The sequence below is a fragment of the Danio rerio genome, chromosome 14 (genome assembly GCF_052040795.2).
Source record: "Danio rerio strain M-AB ecotype USA chromosome 14, GRCz13ab, whole genome shotgun sequence".
In the NCBI taxonomy this organism is placed as follows: Eukaryota; Metazoa; Chordata; class Actinopteri; order Cypriniformes; family Danionidae; genus Danio; species Danio rerio.
The window spans coordinates 54,379,241-54,400,046 of NC_141034.1; the positions used below are offsets into that span (position 1 = coordinate 54,379,241).

The 20,806-nt window shown below is 34.8% G+C and overlaps 1 protein-coding gene and 1 long non-coding RNA gene across 2 annotated transcripts in view; both read left to right on the forward strand.

The window, feature by feature from the left end:
* nsd1a (nuclear receptor binding SET domain protein 1a) overlaps positions 1-20,806 on the forward strand; it is a 1,446,438-nt gene that overhangs the window by 703,942 nt on the left and 721,690 nt on the right. The gene's annotated exons all lie outside the window — the stretch shown is intronic.
* Positions 15,842-20,013, forward strand: LOC147840935 (uncharacterized). Its single transcript, XR_015506975.1, has 3 exons — positions 15,842-17,525; positions 17,695-19,058; positions 19,249-20,013. It is a non-coding gene; the product is annotated as an uncharacterized LOC147840935 (long non-coding RNA).

A 20,806-nucleotide genomic window follows, 5' to 3' on the forward strand; every position in this document is an offset into this window, starting at 1 on the left:
AATTTTTTTTTTTTTACGTTAAGTGGTTGTAAACAATTTATTTTGGCTGAATTTAAACAAACAAATTAATTTTACAGTGTTTTCAATCATGGATTAGTAAAGTAATTGAAGTTTTGGTAATTCGGTAACACTTTACAATAAGGTTCATTAGTCAATGCATTTACCAACATGAACTAATCATGAACAACACATGTACAGCATTTATTAATCATAATTGAACATTTACTAATGCATTATTAACATCCAAGTCCATGCTTGTTAACATTAGTTAATGCACCATGAGTTAACATGAACTAACAATGAACTACTGTATTTTCATTAACTAACGTTAACTAACATGAACAAATACAGTAGTAAATGTATTGTTCATTGTTTGTTCATGTTAGTAAATGCATTAATTAATATTAACTAATGAACCTTATTGTAAAGTGTGACCGATAATTCTATAGTTACTATAGGCTAGTTACACAACTACTATAAACAAATGACCCAATACATTGTAGTTTCATTTCAGTCCATTTCAGGGCTTTTCTCTGCTCTCCATCAAACTTATATCTGAGAGGAAAAGGGCTTGATGATTTAGTTATGCACTGCAGGATGATCTGAAGATGAAAATGTAAGCTACTGTGGTGTTGTTGAGCCATATCATTTATTTTGTACATATTGTAGTTCTTACAACTCTTTGTTGGTGAATGCTACAGCATATACTATTATTTTAACTATAGTGAACTGATATATTGTAGCATACACTAGTTTTTATTACAGTAAACTGTGGTATTACAGTGTTTTTAACCATGTTATTGTAAAGTATTTGAAATATTTGGTGATTCTATAGTTGCTATAGATTAACACAACTACTATAAACAAATGACCGAAATATTCTAGAACTAGCCTATATTATACTACAGTACATGGTAGTTTTATTTGTTTCCATTATAGAGTTCCTCTCAGCTCTCCATCACACTCATATCTAAAGGAAAAGGGCTTGATGATTTAGTTATGCACTGCAGGACAATCTGAAGATACAAATACAGGCTACTATGGTGTTTTTGAGCCATACAATTTATTTTGTACATATTTTAGTACTTACAACACTTTGTTAGTGAAGGCTACAGCATATACTCTAGCTTTAGCTATAGTGAACTGATAGATTGTAGCATACGTTATTTTTTATTACAGTAAACTGTAATATTACAGTGTTTTTAATCATGCTTTATAAAATATTTGAAGTTTTGGTAATTATATAGTTGCTATAGTAACACAACTACTATAACCAAATGGCCCAATATTCTAGAACTAGCCTATATTATACTACAATACATTGTAGTTTCATTTGTTTCCATTATAGAGTTCCTCTCTGCTCTCCATCACACTTATATCTAAAAGGAAAAGGGCTTGGTGATTTAGTTATGCACTGCAGGAGGATTCGAAGATAAAAATATATGGTGATTTTAAAGCATATCATTTATTTTGCACATATTATAGCAATTACAACTCTTTTACTGAATGCGACAGCATATACTCTAGCTTTAACTATAGTGAACTGACAGATTTTAGCATATGTAAGTTTTTATTACAGTAAACTGTGATATTACAGTGTTTTTAATCATGCTTTAGTAAAGTAATTGAAGTTTTGGTAATTCTATAGTTACTATAGGCTAGTAACACAACTACTATAAACAAATGACCCAATATTATATTTCAATACATTGTAGTTTCATTTCAATCCATTTCAGGGCTTCTCTCTGCTCTCCATCAAACTCATATCTGAGAGGAAAATGGCTTGATGATTTAGTTATGCACTGCAGTATGATCTGATGATACAAATATAGGCTACTATGGTGTTTTTGAGCCATACCATTTATTTTGTACATATTATAGCACTTACAACACTTTGTTAGTGAATGCTACAGCATATACTCTAGCTTTAGCTATAGTGAACTGATAGATTGTAGCATATGTTAGTTTTTATTACAGTAAACTGTAATATTACAGTGTTTTTAATCATGCTTTAGTAAAATATTTGAAGTTTTGGTAATTCTATAGTTGCTACTAGTAACACAACTACTATAACCAAATGGCCCAATATTCTAGAACTAGCCTATATTATACTACAATACATTGTAGTTTCATTTGTTTCCATTTCAGAGCTCCTCTCTGCTCTCCATCACACTTATATTTAAGAAAAAAAAAAGCTTGATGATGTAGTTATGCACTGGAGGACAATCTGAAGATAAAAATATAGGCTACTAGGGATGTAACGGTATCAGAATTTCACGGTACGGTAATACCTCGGTATTCGGTAATACCTCGGTATGAATGACATACAAATTAGTCATCTATCTGTAAGCTTTGAAACAGGAACTTCAATTTTAATAACAAAAAATTATTAAACCATGTAAAAAAATAAAGTTTCAATTTAGTAGTGTTGAAAACTCATCTCATTCAACATTTAATCACTCACTCACTTAGATAGAGATGGGTTTAAAGGAAAATTATCATATAAATATAATCTGGTAAAAGCTGGTATCTCTGGGCATTTACAATGTCCCCTGCAACAGAAAAAAACCCTCTCATTTGGGACTGAGGTTTCTGGGACAAGAGAGATATGACTTGGCCCAGGTTGACAGCAGTGGGTAACGTTGTGCATTGTCTTTCCCCCACTTGAGAGGAAAAACCATGAGTGAGATAGAGGTCTCATGTCTGCATCAATCTGAACAGTGTGCTGTGTTTCTGCAGTCCCCATGACTGATTAGTCGTATTCCCCAACTTGCAGGCACGTGCACACACAGTGCTCAACCTGTGCAGTGCACATGCCCTTTTTAGTCTTGGATAGAAAGTTCCCTTCCAAAATGATCAAAAGTGCCCCCGCGACGCGACATACCCTCCGTCCCCGCTTTACAGTACGCGCGCGACAACACAGCTGATCAGAACTCGCGCGACAACACCGCTATTCAGTACGCGCGCGACAACACAGCTGATAAGAACTCGCGCGACAACACCGCTATTCAGTACGCGCGCGACAACACAGCTGATAAGAACTCGCGCGACAACACCGCTATTCAGTACGCGCGCGACAACACAGCTGATAAGAACTCCCGCGACAACACAGCTGATAAGAACTCGCGCGACAACACCACTATTCAGTACGCGCGCGGTGACAACACCCGCTTTAGGGTTTTCCAGCTCTTTTCATCTCCGCTTCTAGCAGCACACTCCATTTCCGCATTACTGGATCTGTAGCGACAACAGATCGCAAGGGATTATGGCCAAGCCTGGGCTGATGGGAATTGTAGTTTCCGGTACCTTCCATTCGCTTCTTTCGCCTGAGCAAATTTTCTCAGAAGACCTATAGTTTTACCGAGTCATGCGACTACGGTAATATTGAAAAAAAATAATATTGCGGTATGACGGTATTTACAATACCGTTACATCCCTATAGGCTACCATAGTGTTTTTGAGCCATACCATTTATTTTGTACATATTTTAGATCTTACAACTCTTTGTTGGTGAATGCTACAGCATATACTGTAATTTTAACTATAGTGAACTGATAGATTGTAGTATATATTAGTTTTTATTACAGTAAACTGTTTTACTACGGTGCTTTAACCACGCTGTAGTAAAGTATTTGAAGTTTTGGTGATTCTATTGTTGCTATAGGCTAGTAACACAACTACTATAAACAAATGACCCAATATTCTAGATACAGGGTATATTATACTACAATACATTGTAGTTTAATTTCAAGGCTCCTCTCTGTTCTCCATCACACTCATATACGAGAGGAAAAGGGCTTGATGATTTAGTTATGCACTGCAGGACGATCTACGAATACAGGCTACTATGATGTTTTTGAGCCTACCATTTACTTTGTTCATATTATAGCACTTACAACTCTTTGTTAGTGAAAGCTACAGCATAAACTGTATTTTTTAACTATAGTGAACTCATAGATTGTAGTATATGTTTAGTATAGTAACACAACTACTATAAACAAATGACCCAGTATTCTAGATACAGGGTATACTATACTAAAACACATTGTAGTTTCATTTCAATCAATTTCAGGGATTTTCTCTGCTCTGCATCGCACTCGTATGTGAGAGGAAAAAGGCTTGATGATTTAATTATGCACTGCAGGATGATCTAAAGATAAAAAATATAGGCTACTGTGGTGTTTTTGAGCTATATCATTTATTTTGTACATTTTATAGTACTTGCAACTCTTTGTTAGTGAATGCATATACTCTAACTTTAACTAAAGTTTCAAGAGTTCACACTTAGATATTTTTTGACAACTGTTAGCAGGATTGGCTGTCCCGGGAGAGAACCAGGGCTGGACTGGGGCAAAAAATCGGCCCTGGCATTTTGGGCCAGAGCGGCCCACTAAATTCAATCAAAATGCTATCTATCTATGCACGTCCAATATTTTTATCAACTCATATTCTAAAAAACACAAAAGCCATATATTTGAAATAAATACAAACTTTAATCTCAATTTAATTTCTGTATACTGTCCATAAAGATATTTGTTGAGTTCTAAAAAAAATACACTATTCTTTCATTTATTTTTCTTCGCATTGGTCCCTTATTTATCAGGGGTTGCTGCAGTGGAATGAACTGCCAACTATTCCAGCATGTTTTATGCAGCAGATGCCTTTCCAGCCACAACCCACTATTGGAAATCACCCATACACACTCATTCACACACACTCATACACTACAGCCAATTTAGCGTATTCAATACACTATTCACTCAGCCTATATTCAATAATAAACATAACAAAAGCTGCCTGCTGATGCATGGGTAAATCTTCAAAGGGAACCGTGTACTTTATAACCTCATTCACCTCATCCTGCTTGCTGTTTCACTATCTAAACAATGAAAACATAATATGTCTAATTTGTTTCATTTTGATATTATGATTAACAGATGCCAAACAGCCTCGTGTAGCTGCATATTTATATGAGCATCATCTTCACTCTGCATATTTTTAACAAAACAGGGCTTAAATATAACTGTCTCCTTTCATTTCCATTGAAAAGAATGAACTTTACCCCGTCTCTTTTGCAGAATATCAGTTTTAATAACCAATAATGGCCATTATAACAAGATAACGTACATTAAATTTAAACGATAAAGGGAAGCAATCAGTCAATGTGCAGAATCAGTGTATGTGGTTACATAAATTAATATATTAGCTTATTTTTGCACTCAGCCAAAACAGTTAACTGAGAACAAGTGATTCAAAAGACATAAGAATTGTTAGATAGAGACAACAAGATGAATTCAATATCATGCTTAACATTTATAGTGAGATGAGATCATCCAACAGATGAACTGTCTGACATGCACTATACTCTCACCTGGGGTTTATGCTCACCCGCTGAACCACTGGCTGCAGCTCTTGGCAGAGAGTGTGTGGTCACGTGATTTGCGCTTTTAGCCGTGTACTAGAATGAACGGAGAACTTTTCCGAATCGCTAAATGAAACGCCGGTGTATTTCCCGCGATTTCTCTGCGCCTCCCTTGCGTTTCTTCTCTCTGACTCTCGACTATTTTGACAAATGCACACAGACGAAGCACACTCACACGGAGTCCAAAATAGGAGTTTGTGATTGGGCCAGCCCAATGTCAATCCCGAAAAGAGCCAATGGGCTGCAGAGTGTCACATGGGCCGGCCCGGTCTGTCTGTCCGGGAAAAAAGCATCTACTTTCACAGATCACGGCAGCGTCAATTAATAAGGCAGAAAAAAACGATAGGCTGCTAAGCCTTTTATGGGCCGATCAGATCATAAGACGATGATCAGCCCAGCCCAAAAAGTACGTCGGCCCACCGGGAAAGTGCCCGGTCTGCCAGATGGCCAGTGCGCTCCTGGAGAGAACCCTGAGCTCGGAGATAGTTGAGCCCAGGGCTCCCGCCAAGTCCATAGAGCAAGTGAGGGGAGTACGAGATCAGGTGGTTCTCGAGAGCTCCCCTATAGTAAAGTAGGAGAAAGGGGCGGATGGGGGGTTTCTTCGAAAAACGAAGATAAGGGAGTAAATCTAGCTAGGCTACTTATAGTGAGTTAGGATAGATCTGATTGGCTAATGAATGTAGATGGGTGGCCAGCTGCAGTCAATTATATCACGTGCTCCTCTCGAAATTAGTTTGTAAAACTTCACGAATTGATAGATTGTAGTATACTTTCATTTTATTGCAGTAAACTGTGGTGTATTGTAGTAAAATACATCCTATACAGTGGTGGGTGATTTGTTTATATTACTATAGTTGTTGTGTTGTCATATCAAAAATAATTACTCCAACAGAATACTTTACTATAGTATGGTTCCAAATACTATAATATTTCTAGTATTTATATGAAGTCATAATGATCTTTAAGAAGCTACTTGATGTATACTTTGGTCTTTACTACAATAAACTGTGGTGTACTCTATTGCATATAGAAAACTACAGTATTGGCTCATTTGTTTATTATAAATAATATATTGCTTTATTAAAAGAAAATCAAAAGATGTGTTTCTCTTTCATGTGTTTATGCTTAAGTTTGCATAAAGCTGAGCACATTTTCATAAACCTGCTTTTCATTTGCATATTTACACAGTTATATAATTATGGCAGTTGGATACCTTGTTTTAGTCTTCGCAAAATGGTGGGAAAATTATATGTACATATATAAATCCAGAAATATGTCTCTAAATGCGAAACTTTTTGGGTTTTAGGTTGACTTTTCCGATTTCATTTAAATATTCTTATTTCTATTGTATATCCCCAAACATTGTATTCTTCAAGTTTCAGTTTATTTTAAAACTTTATTAATCCCACTTGGGGCAATTCACTCCGACATGGTGGTGCTTCACATACAGTATAACAAGTATGACACACTTAACACAATAAAAATCAGCACTTTACAACAGGTACAAAATCAGATTGCGGTTACTCTCTGAACTTGTATCCATTACTTTGTAAATTCATTATTAATTTATTGCTCCTGCTGGCTAAATTCTATACATGTTCCATATATATATACAGTTGAAGTCAGAATTATTAGCCCCCTTTTCCTTTTTATTTTCTTTTTTAAATATTTCCCAAATGATGTTTAACAGAGCATTGACATTTTCACAGTATGTCTGATAATATTTTTTCTTCTGGAGAAAGTCTTATTTGTTTTATTTCGGCAAGAATAAAAGTAGTTATTAATTTTTTTTAAAACATTTTTGGGACATAATTATTAGCCCCTTTAAGGTAATTTTTTTTTCGATAGTCTACAGAACAAACCATCATCATACAATAACTTGCCTTATTACCCTAACCTGCCTAGTTCACCTTATTAACCTAGTTAAGCCTTTTAATGCCACTTTAAGCTGCATAGAAGTGTCTTGAAAAATATCAAGCAAAATATTATTTACTGTCATCATGACAAAGATAAAATAAATTAGTTATTAGAAATAAGTTTTTAAAACTATTATGTTTAGAAATGTGCTGAAACAATCTTCCCTCTATTAAACAAAAATTGGGGAAAAAAATAAACAAGGGCGCTAATAATACAGGGGGGCTAATAATTCTGACTTCAACTGTATATATATATATATATATATATATATATATATATATATATATATATATATATATATATATATATATATATATATATACATATACATATACATATATATATATAATATATATATATATATATATATATATATATATATATATATATATATATAAATATAAATATAAATATATATATATATATATATATATATATATATATATATATATATATATATATATATATATATATATATATATATATATATATGTAAATTTTAAATAAAAAGCCCTTATTTTGTATTTTCAGAAGGAATTTTGATTTATATGTGTGTATTTATATGTGTTTATAGGTGTGTAGAACCGGCGGGGTTACATTGGTGCCGTGACCCGGATGGGAGTGAGGTTTAGGGGGGTGAGTGTAACGGAGGCCAGCTAGTGAAGTGCTGTGCAGGTAAACCTCACTCCGCTGACCTCTAAAGATGCTCTAGCGACTGACACTAGAAACTTTAGCCTCTAGTATTTAGCCTTCTTGTTAGAGCAACCGACTTCCATGCGGAAGGACGCCATGTGCTAAACACAAAACAAGAGCAGACAATAAACAGGAACCAATCCGAAAGACAAACTAAACAACACATGAACAGGAATCTCTGACAAAAGCAAAATACCAAACAAACAGACTGTAACCACAGCAGACCAGTGCCAGAATCAGAATGCCATGCACGCACGCAACAAATTACAGACATAAGTACACAGGTCAAGATAACTTGATGCTGTGCACTCGCAACACAGAAAAGAGTATATGGTTCAAGCAAACTCAAACCAATGCACTCACGAAAGAAAACAAACAAGAGAGTCAGAGTTCTGTCACAAACTAAGACTTAAATAAACATAAGACAGAGCCCTGACAGTTCTGCTGTTAAACGCTAATAGAGATATTCTGAAGAATGCTGGTAACCTGTTACCAGGGCTTAACATTGATGTTTTGGTAACACTTTATAATAACTACACACTATAAATTATTTATTAAGCATTAGCAAATAGTGAATTCATTATCTGTTAAGCATTAACTCTACATTAATAAGTGTTAGTAAGCAGTTTATAACTGCAGCTACAAATGCTCTATTCTTGACTTATAAGCACCTATATAATGTGTTTAATAATTGTATTTTCATACTTAGTAAATGATTTATTTTTCATTACTAAATTAAGTATCGAATTATTTACAAACTGTTTGTATTTATAAGTAGTTGAGGGTTTTTAGGATCATTCAGAATAAGCTAGTAAATGATTAATAAACTATTGAAATCTACATTTATATGTCTTATTATTCAGGCATATATTAATGGTTACTATATATTTTAATAAATGCTTTATTAACTCAACTTCATGCAGTTTTGTGACCTAATCTAAAGTGAGGACTATTCATGCTTTATAAATCCCTTATAAATGACAAATAAAGGCTCAGTTAAATTCTAAACAGGATAAAAATACATTATTCATTTCTCTTCATTTAAAGATACACAAATGAAACTGTACTTCAAATGAAAAATAGATATTTGCAACCTGATCTAAAATAAAATCACTGTAGAGTTTAAACATTACATCTTATTATATTGTCAAATTCTAATATTGTTGTTGTTTTATCTAGTTGGATGTCGTATTTTGACTCTCCTGTTATTTTGCAATGTTTAAACTTTACTGTAATTTTACTTTTTTAGAAAGATTGCACATATTGTCGTTCATTTGATACTGAGCCTTTAATAGTAATTTATAAGCATTTACTAACATTTTTGTTAACTATTAGTATATGCCTGAATAATAAGACATATAAATGTTGATTTCAATAGTTTATTAATCATTTATTAACTCATTCTGAATGATCCTGAAAACCCTCAACTACTCTTAAATACAAACAGTTTGTAAATAATTCAACACTTAATTTAGTAATGAAAAATAAATCATTAACAGAGCATGAAAATACAATTATTAAACACATTATATAGGTGCTTATAAGTCAAGAATAGAGCATTTGTAGCTGCAGTTATAAACTGCTTACTAACGTTTATTAATGTAGAGTTAATGCTTAACAGATAATGAATTCACTATTTGCTAATGCTTAATAAATGATTTATAGTGTGTAGTTATTATAAAGTGTTACCGATGTTTTGTGGTACTGTGCGCTGACATATAACACCAGTGTGCTCGTGGCGACCCGGGTTCGATTCCTGTCTCGAGGTCCTTTGCCGATCCATTCCCTCTCTCTGCTCCCAGTGTTTTCCTGTCTGAATTCTTTACTGTCCTATCAAAATAAAGGTAAAAAAACCCTAAAAAATAATTATTAAAAAAAACATGAACTTTTTTGATCACCAGCCACTGTGGCTAGTAGTTTTCCAACATTACTAGCCACTCGCCATTTCAACTAGCCACAATTTTATTGTTGGGAAAATATATTTTATACACATAAATATGACCTTAACATGCTAAAATTACTTGATTTAGAGTTTGCGTTATCTCTACTTGCCTCCTCATTCATTTCACTTTTAGTGTGTTGTATATGAGCTTGCTCAATCGAGCAAATGAGTGAGGGTTTCATATATTACAATTAGTTTTCATAATTTTCAGAGCCCAAAATGAAGGATTTACCCAATTTATTTCTGACCACACCATAAATAAACAGTTAATTATTTCTTAGCCACACATTTTAAATGAAAAAGAAAAAAAAGAAACGGAAGCGCGCACGCGTTATAAACAGTCGCGCGCATCACCTCAGCTGTTAGCGTGAGTGATTATCCTCTCATTCAGTATTCACCCGCTTTGCTTGCGGGAAGTTGCAAACGCAATTTCTTTTTCTGTTGTGTTGCTTCTTGATCGCCTGTGCTTGCAAATTGGACCATCCTTATTGTCGAACCCTGCTTTTAAGAATTATTATCTGGGAAAATGATTTTCAACCAGCCAAAGTGACTAGTGGGAGTGTCTGTCTTACCCGCCACCGCCGAAATCTACCCGCATTTGGCGGTTGTTAATGTAAAGGCCTGCCTGTAACCATTGATCTCCATAGTATTTGTTTTTCCCAATAAGTCAATGGTTACAGGGGTCCGTGCATTGAAATACATGATGAATACTCTTGACACATGAAAGTGTAAAGCCTGCAGTTCACAACACATGTGGAAGGTTATTGCGTGTCATATTTAACAAACCGTTTACTGCTAATTCGATGCAAATTTTGCTCACATGAATAATTGAATATTAATCAGATGATGTCATTACGCTGCTGTGCCGTCAGCCAATCGTTGCATTGCTGATCATGATTTCGAGGATCGATAGATCTGTCCTTCACAACACACGCGGCGATCTCAGATCAGTTCATCCAGACATTCTAATCTGATTCGTGAACTTGTTTGAAGAACCAAATTAGCGAGAGATCAGTTATGAAGATTAAAAGATCCGGGATCTGCCAAATCATCTTAGATCATTTAAGTGAGGTACGAAGAACGGACCCCAGGTTTTCAGCTTTCTTCAAAATATCTTCTTATGAAAGAAGATATGCAGAGAATGTATGGAATTGTATTCAGATCCACTTTTTGTACCAAGTTTCACTTGTTTACATTTGTATTTCAGTCCTTAAATGGTACATTTTAGAGTGGAACGGTGGCTCAGTGGTTAGCAGTCACAGCAAAAATGTCGCTGGTTTGAGCCTCAACTGGCTCAGTTGGCATTTTCTGTGTGGAGTTTGCATGCTCTCCTGGTGTTGGCATGGGTTTTCTCCAGGTGCTCCGGTTTCCCGCACAGTTCAAAAACTTGCGCTATAGGGGAATTGAATAAGCTAAATTGGCCTGGGTGTATGAATGTGTATGTGAATGAGTGTGTATGGGTGTTTCCCAGTATTGGGTTGCAGCTGGAAGAGCACTCGCTGTGTAAAACATATGCTGTAATAGTTGCTGTTTCATTCCACTGTGGTGTCCCCTGATAAATAAAGGGACTAAGCCGAGGGAAAATGAATAAATGCATTGTACATTTTAGTAGTTTTTGCTAGCCCATTTTTCATTTAAAAATAATTATTTATTTTTTATTAATATTTTTATTTAATTTCGTTTTTTATTTATTTATTTATTTATTTATTTATTTATTTATTTATGTATGCATTTATTTTATTTCATTATTTTATTTAGTTTTTTATTTAAATTTCTTATTTTAAATAATTTTATTTTATTTTATAATAATTTTATTAATTAATTTTTTATTTAATTTCATATTGTCTACTAATTTATTTATTATTTTTCCATTTAATTTAGTTTTTTTTATTTAAATTTCTGTTATATTTCGTAAAACACTTTTTTTATGTAAACCCACGTTTGTGCTATATAAATAAATTGTTATTATTGCTATCACCATTATTAATAATGATTTAAAAGTCCAAGTAACTGTTGACAGTATCAGTACCTTTTTTTTTGTTGATGTTTTCGACAGTGTAGATTAATTGTTAAATTGATTCAGCTCTTTGTTTTACGGGTACGTAATAATTTGTGCACACTACAGCCTTATCTCTCTAACACTATCAGCAACACTGCAGTTTTGTAAAAGCAGGTATACTCCATCATCTTGTCTAGATTCGATTGAACACTTTTCAGGAGAGAACGCAGCATGTCTTCTGAAGATTAGACACTTCTGCACAGATTAAGTCAAGGTGTTTATCTGATGGCTATAGACAGTGTTATGAAGAGCAGAAACCATACTGATGACAAAAGTTTACATCAAAAAACGTCAGTGCATGCATTTATTGATTTGTGTCCTCAGTAAATGGATGAAATGAGAGGATCTGGTGAAAAAACGTAAGTTTATTTCACAACAGACAAGACGAGGATTAAGATTGTCTAGGGGGTCGAATCGAGATCACGATCTTTTTTCAATTAACCGTTCAGCTCTACGGTAAACTACAACTAACTTTAACTACAACATGAGTCACATGAGTTCATACTGTACAGTATGTGTGAATGAGTGTGTATAGGTATTTCCCAGTGCTGGGTTGCGGTTGGAAGGGTATCCGCTGCGTAATAACAGCCTGATCTCACGAGAAAACGTAAGTATTTTACGTTTTGCCAGTTTAGTGGCTAATTCGTACGAATTCGTGCGAGTTCAGTCGTACAAAATGGTACGATTTTAAAAAGGAGGCGTGGCACCTAACCCCACCCCTAACCCCAACCCCAACCGTCATTGGGGGATGAGCAAATCGTACTAAATTGTACGAATTAGATCGTACGAATTCATACAAATTAGCCACTAAATGAAAAAGTTACGAATTGCCGTGAGATTGTGTTGGTAATAACATGTGCTGGATAAGTTGGCGGTTCATTTCGCTGTGGCGAACCCCTGAAAGGAAATGAATAAATGCCAAAAAGAAAATGAGTGAGTGAATGAATGAATATGCATCCTTTATATAATGCGTTCTGTTATAAGACAAAAAAGATGTATTCCCTGCACAGCATATAGTTTGTGTGTATGGGATTTATGATGCTGTTCTGCAGTCTGAGGCCAGGACTAAACCTGTCACAGTGACTGCAGATCATTGCTTCACCTGTCCAAATCACAAGACATACAATCAACCTCAGCATAAGCCAGCGGAACCAACAAATGCTCTTCAGCCAGTTTCATTTTATGGAGACATAAACATGAGCTCAGACACACACACGCACACACACAACCCCCCCCCCACACACACACACACACACACTTATAAACACATTCAGCGTTCCGTCCAGATTCACTCACTGTAAGAAAGACTGTGTGTTTTCATGATCTCCTCATGAAAAATGGTGTGAAAATGGTGACATCTGAACAGTTTTTGAGGCTGATATGGTGGATTTACGTATAATATAGAGAGAGAGAAAGAGAGAGAGAAATTATTATTAGTCTAAAATGTTGATCGTTAAATCTACAGTTTATTTTGATTTATTTATTTCATTTCTATTTTTATTTAATTATTTTTATTATTATTTATTTATTTATTTATTTTAATACTACTACTATTTACTTGTTTACTATATATATATATATATATATATATATATATATATATAGATAGATAGATAGATAGATAGATAGATAGATAGATAGATAGATAGATATAGATATAATGTACACTGTATAAATGCTGACAGTAAATTTGTAACATCATTCTAATAAACAATTATTGAACTGAGTTGAGAGAGATAATGTGATATATTAAAAAAAAAAAAAAAAAAATATATATATATATATATATTCTTTTTTTTTATTTGATTGTAATTTTTTTATATATACAGTTGAAGTCAGAATTATTCGCCCCCCTGTTTATTTTTTCCCCAATTTCTGTTTAACGGAGAGAAATTATTGCCATGATGACAGTATTTGACTAGATATTTTTTAAGACACTTCTATACAGCTTAAAGGGACATTTAAAGGCTTCACTAGGTTAATTAGGTTAACAAGGCAGGTTAGAGTAATTAGGCAAGTTATTGTACAGTATAATGATGGTTTGTTCTGTAGACTATCGAAAAAATATAGCTTAAAGGGGCTAATAATATTGTCCTTAAAATGGTGTTTAAAAATTAAAACCTGCTTTTATTCTAGCCGAAATAAAAACAAATAGACTTTCTCCAAAATATATTATCAGACATACTGTAAAAATTTCCTTGCTCTTTTAAACATCATTTGGAAAATATTTAAAAAAACAAAAAAACAAACAAAACTGGGGCTTATAACAACTGTACACACACACACACACACACACACACACACACACACATATATATATATATATATATATATATATATATATATATATATATATATATATATATATATATATATATACATACATACATACAGTTGAAGTCAGAATTATTAGCCCCCCTGACTTATTAGCGCCCCTGTTTATTTTTTTCCCAAATTTCTGTTTAATGGAGGGAAGATTGTTTCAGCACATTTCTAAGCATAATAGTTTTAGAAACCTATTTATAATAACTGATTTATTTTATGCTTGCCATGATGACAGTAAATAATATTAGACTAGATATTTTTCAAGACACTTCTATACAGCTTAAAGTGACATTTAAAGGCTTAACTAGGTTAATAAGGTGAACAAGGCAGGTTAGGGTAATTAGGCAAGTTAGTGTATAACGATGGTTTGTTCTGTAGATTATAAAAAAAAAAGAAATTAGCTTAAAGGGGCTAATAATTTTGTCCCAAAATTAGTTTTTAAAAAATTTAAAACTGCTTTTATTCTAGCCGCAATAAAACAAATAAGACTTTTTCCAGAAGAAAAAATATTATCAGACATACTGTGCACACAGAGAGAACATGCAAACTCCACACAGAAACTCTAACCAGCAACCTTCTTGCTGTAAGGCAACAGCACTACCTACTGCACCACTGCGTCGCCTTATTAATTATTTTTACATTTTTTTCATATTGTTTATTTATTTATTTATTATTTTTACGTTTAATTTATTTTTCTTATTTAACTTTCTGTTATATTTCGTAAAATACTTTTTAATTTTTTATTATTACTACAGTTTTTTCTACACTTTTTAATTTTTTATTATTACTACAGTATCACCATTATTAATAATGATTTAAAATGTCACGTAAGTGTCTCAACAACGTATGTAATGAATCTCAGGCTCCCTGAAAAAGTTTATAGACCGCCATCATGGCCTTTCCCGGTGACAAGGTCAGGTGAAAAACAGATCTGACCTTGGCATTATTGTGCTCTGAAATGAATAATTCACTCAAATCAATGAGCTTCAAGGCGAAGGTGAAGGCTTTGTTCAAGGAGCAACGTAATTACGGAAAACTCGTCAAATCTGCAGCTCTGCCTGCCACTTCAGTGCGACTCATTACTTCACAGTTGGTTTATCCTTCTCTTTTCTAAGTCTGCTGATTATGAAAGGTAATTTGCAAATGTTGATACATGTGGATTCATTGATGTTATTAATGCATGTCCTCATTCGGAGCAATCAGCGTAAGCAGATTAGTTTACTTCTGTGAATCACCGCAGTTCTTTTTGCTCCTTTACAGTCTTTTATATCAGAAAGAATTAAAACTGCACCTAATTTACATTTTGTGACATATTTAATTGCAATGCATGGTCAGTCCTTGATTATTATTATTATTATTATTATTAATATTGTTATTATTATTATTAATAATAATAATAATTTTATTATTATTATTGTCATTATGAACATTGTTATTATTATTATTATTATTATTATTATTATTATTATCTATTATTATTATTAGAGATCTGGCAAAAAATTATTCTGCATATGATCTTGAGATTTTCAAAAACCGCCAATATTCTCTCTTGAATGGACTCAGAGCTTAGGTTTTGACAGCTGATGGTGCTCTAGGCTAGTTTAAAACAGTAGACGGCACTCTAGTCTAGTTTAAAAAAGTAGACGGCACTCTAGTCTAGTTTAAAACAGTAGATGGTGCTCTAGTCTAGTTTAAAACAGTAGATGGTGCTCTAGTCTAGTTTAAAACAGTGGACGGCGCTCTAGTCTAGTTTAAAACAGTAGATGGTGTTCTAGTCTAGTTTAAAACAGTGAACAGCGTTCTAGTCTAGTTTAAAACAGTAGATGGTGCTCTAGTCTAGTTTAAAACAGTGGACGGCGCTCTAGTCTAGTTTAAAACAGTAGATGGTGCTCTAGTCTAGTTTAAAACAGCGGACGGCGCTCTAGTCTAGTTTAAAACAGTAGATGGTGCTCTAGTCTAGTTTAAAACAGTGGACAGCGTTCTAGTCTAGTTTAAAACAGTAGATGGTGCTCTAGTCTAGTTTAAAACAGTGGACGGCGCTCTAGTCTAGTTTAAAACAGTAGATGGTGCTCTAGTCTAGTTTAAAACAGTGGACGGCGCTCTAGTCTAGTTTAAAACAGTAGATGGTGTTCTAGTCTAGTTTAAAACAGTGGACGGCGCTCTAGTCTAGTTTAAAACAGTAGATGGTGCTCTAGTCTAGTTTAAAGCAGTAGATGGTGCTCTAGTCTAGCTTAAAACAGTGGACGGCGCTCTAGTCTAGTTTAAAGCAGTAGATGGTGCTCTAGTCTAGCTTAAAACAGTAGATGGTGCTCTAGTCTAGTTTAAAGCAGTAGATGGTGTTCTAGTCTAGTTTAAAACAGTAGATGGTGCTCTAGTTTAGTTTAAAACAGTGGACGGCGCTCTAGTCTAGTTTAAAACAGTGGACGGCACTCTAGTCTAGTTTAAAACAGTAGATGGTGCTCTAGTCTAGTTTAAAATAGTGGACGGCGCTCTAGTCTAGTTTAAAACAGTAGATGGTGCTCTAGTCTAGCTTAAAACAGTAGATGGTGCTCTAGTCTAGTTTAAAACAGTAGATGGCGCTCTAGTCTAGTTTAAAACAGTAGATGGCGCTCTAGTCTAGTTTTTAATTAGTTTTTAACACCAGGTTGAGCTATAATATAGTTTTTAACAGCAGGTAGCACTCTAGGTTAGTTTAAAACAGCAGATGGCACTGTAGGCAAGTTTTTAATGATGATCTAGGCTAGTTTGACAGCAGGTGGCACAATAGTATGGTTTTTAATAGCAGGTGTCACTCTATGCTAGTTTTTAACAGCAAGTGGTGCTCTATGCTTGTTTTAAATGATGCTTTAGGCTAGTTTTTAACAGTAGATGATGCCCAAGGCTAGTTTGTGAGAGAGGGGGGTGCTTTAGGCCAGTTTTTAATGATGTTCTAGGCTAATATTAAACAGCAGGTTATGCTCTAGGCTAGTTTTTTTAAGAGAGGAGGGTGCTCTGGGCTAGCTTTTTAAGAGAGTAGGGTGCTCTAGGCTAGTTCTTAACAGCTGGGGGTGCTTTTGTCTAATTAAAAACAGATGTCGTCGCTCTGGGCAAGTTTTAAACAACTGTTGGCACTCTAGGCTATTTTTTAGCAGCAGAGGATGCTCTAGGCGTGTTTTAAACAGCATATGGTGCTGTAGGCTAGTTTTTAATGATGCTCTAGGCTAGTTATGAACAGCAGATGGTGATCTAGGCTTTTTTCACATGCAGGTGGAGCTCTCAGCTAGTTTGTAACAGCAGGTGAAGCTCTAGGCTAGTTTTTAGCAGCAGATGGAGCTCTCAGCTAGTTTGTAACAGCAGGTGAAGCTCTAGGCTAGTTTTTAGCAGCAGATGGAGCTCTCAGCTAGTTTGTAACAGCAGGCAGAGCTTTAGGCTAGTTTTTAACAGCAGATAGTGCTCTAGGCTAGTTTAAAACAGCAGACAGTGTTTTAGCCTAGTGTTTAATGATGCTCTAGGCTGGATTTAACACCAGGTTGAGCTATAATATAGTTTTTAAAGGCAGGAGATGCTCTAGGCTAGTTTTAACAGAAGATAGCACTCTAGGCTAATTTTTAATAATGCTCTATGCTAGCTTTTAACAGCAGGTGGCGCAGTACTATTGTTTTTAAACAGCTGGTGGTGCTCTATGCTGGTTTTAAACAGCAGACAGCGCTTTAGGCTAGTTTTTGATTATGTTCAAGGCTAGATTATAACAGCAGATGACACTTAAAGCTAGTTTTTAACAGCAGATGGGACACTACGTTAGCTTTAACAGCAAATGGCACTCTATGAGTTTTTAACAGTAGAGGGCGCTCTAGGCTAGTTTGAAAAGCAGAGGGTACTCTAGGCTAGTTTTTAACTGCAGATGGCACTGTAGGCTTGTTTTTAACAGCAGATGACACTTAAGACTAGGTTTTAACAGCAGATGTTGCTCTAGGCTAGTCTCTAACAGCTGATGGCACTCTAGGCTAGTTTTTAACAGCTAAATGCCGCATTAGATTCGTTTTTGACAGCAGATGTCGCTCTATGCTAGTTTTTATGGCTCTAGGTTCGTTTTTAATAGTAGATGGTGCTCTGGCTAGATTTTTATAGAGCTCAGTTTTAATGGTGCTCTATGCTAGTGTTTAACAGCAGATGGTGGTCTAGGCTAGTTTAAAACAGCAGATGGTGCTCTTCTATAGTTTTTAATGATGCTCTAGGCTGGTTTTTAACAGGTAAAGCTATAATATAGTTTTTAAAGGAAGACAATGCTCTAGGCTACAGTTTTAAACAGAAGATAGCACTCTATGATAGTTTTTAATGATGCTCTATGCTAGTTTTTGACAGGAGGTGGAACAATAGTATAGTTTTTAATAGCAGGTGGCGTTCTGCTAGTTTTAAACAGCAGGTGGTGCTCTATTCTAGCTTTAAACAGCAGGCATTGCTCTATGCTAGTTTTAAACAGCAGACAACTATAATTTAATGATGCTCTTGTATAGTTTTAACAGCAGACGGCACTAGGCTCATTTAAAACAGCAGAGTCTCGCAATGCTAGTGTTTAATGGTAGATGGCAGTTAAGGTTAGTTTTTAACACCAGGTGAAGCTGTAATATAATTTTTAAAAGTAGGTGGCGCTCTGGGCTAGTTTTTAATAGCAGATGGCGCTCTAGGCTAGTTTTTAACAGTAAAATGCCACTTTAGATTAGGTTTGTAGTGCTCAAGGAAAGTTTTTAATGATGGCTAATTTTTAGGAGCTGGTGGTGCTCTAGACTAGTTAAAAAACAGCAGATGGTGGTCTAGATTAGTTTTAAACAACTGTTGGCACTCTTGGCTACTTTTTAACCGTAGATGGCGCTCTAGGCTAGTTTTTAACAGTAAAATGCCGCTTTAGGTTAGGTTTGTAGTGCTCAAGGAAAGTTTTTAATGATGGCTAGTTTTTAGGAGCTGGTGGTGCTCTAGACTATTTAAAAAACAGCAGATGGTGGTCTAGATTAGTTTTAAACAACTGTTGGCACTCTTGGCTACTTTTTAACCGTAGATGGCGCTCTAGGCTAGTTTTTAACAGTAAAACGCCCCTTTAGGTTTGTTTTTAAGAGCAGTTGGTGCACAGGGACAGGCCTCTGGATTAGTTTTTACAGAAGATGGTGCTCTAGGTTAGTTTTAAAAAGCTGGTGGTGCTCTCTGTCAGTTTTCAACAGCAGATGGTGCTCGTGATTCAGGTTTTTTTTTTACTTGTGTCAAGAATTGGACAATTTGCTGTATGCAGCCATACTGTATGTTCAATTGAAAAGATGTCATGAAAATGTGGTATAACCAATGTAGTTCTTTTTTATGCTAGAAAAATAGAAAAAAAATAGAAGTAAAAATAATCATGTCTGAAATATCTTTGCAGTGATATTCTGAAATTGGCACCCAGATGCTATCCACACTGTTGAGAATGACATTTAGATGATAAATATTGTGCTGCAGGGTTAATACAATAACTAAAATATTGTAATACCATGCTATTAGCAAGCCGACCCGTATGGGTTCGAGAGTAACCACAGCAACTACAATGATGTCTTTTTTTTCTCTCTACATGAGGCTTTGCCCGTTTTTACACTAGTGTTTTCTTTTTCATGCATGTGCACTGAATAGTAAATAAATTAATAATGAAGACAAGAGTGAGTGTAGCTTTTATCCTGCTGTGTTCATGTGGTGTTTTCTTGTTTGAGACTGGAACATGCGGTCTGGAGAGAAAAAGCAAAACAAATATTGATTTAAAAAGAAAGCGAGAGAAAGACTGAGAGACTATTAAATGCAATTAAGAAATGTGTAGTATAATCAGAATAATTCACACGTGTCCAATGGATTGATAAAATAGTACACATCCAGGGTCACCACCTCCTGTGCATTATTTTTAAATAATTCAACAGCTCTTGAATTTTCATCCTTACACACTTTAAATTTATAATTGACCCTTTGCTAAGCCCCGCCCTTCTTAGTTACTGTTGCTACGCCTGTCAAGCTTTCGTGCCTGGCAAGTCTTTTTCAATGTGAATGTGCCGGTGTTAGACATTGCCAAGGATATAATGTCATTTTTGGCGAACAAGTGAGATATCCGAGAAAGCCAGACAAAAAAAGGACTACAGTCTGCATTACAGGGGTATATTCACCACATCATAGGCAACCGATTAGAGAATAATTCAATTAAAATTGAAGCAAGCTTAGCCTTGCCGCCTCATACGCTAACCATTCAACAACTTAGCTCATGCACGGCAGGAGAGGGGAAATCTAAAAAAAAAATCTAATAGTAACTAATTTAACCGTGATTTCTCTATTTTAGCCAATAAAGGCTGATTTATACCGGCGTATGCTACGGCGCTGACGCATAGCCCTTCGCCGTGGCCGTCGCTGACGTGCACCTCTCAAAAAATGTAACTACACGTTGCAACGACGCGTAGCGTAAGCTCAG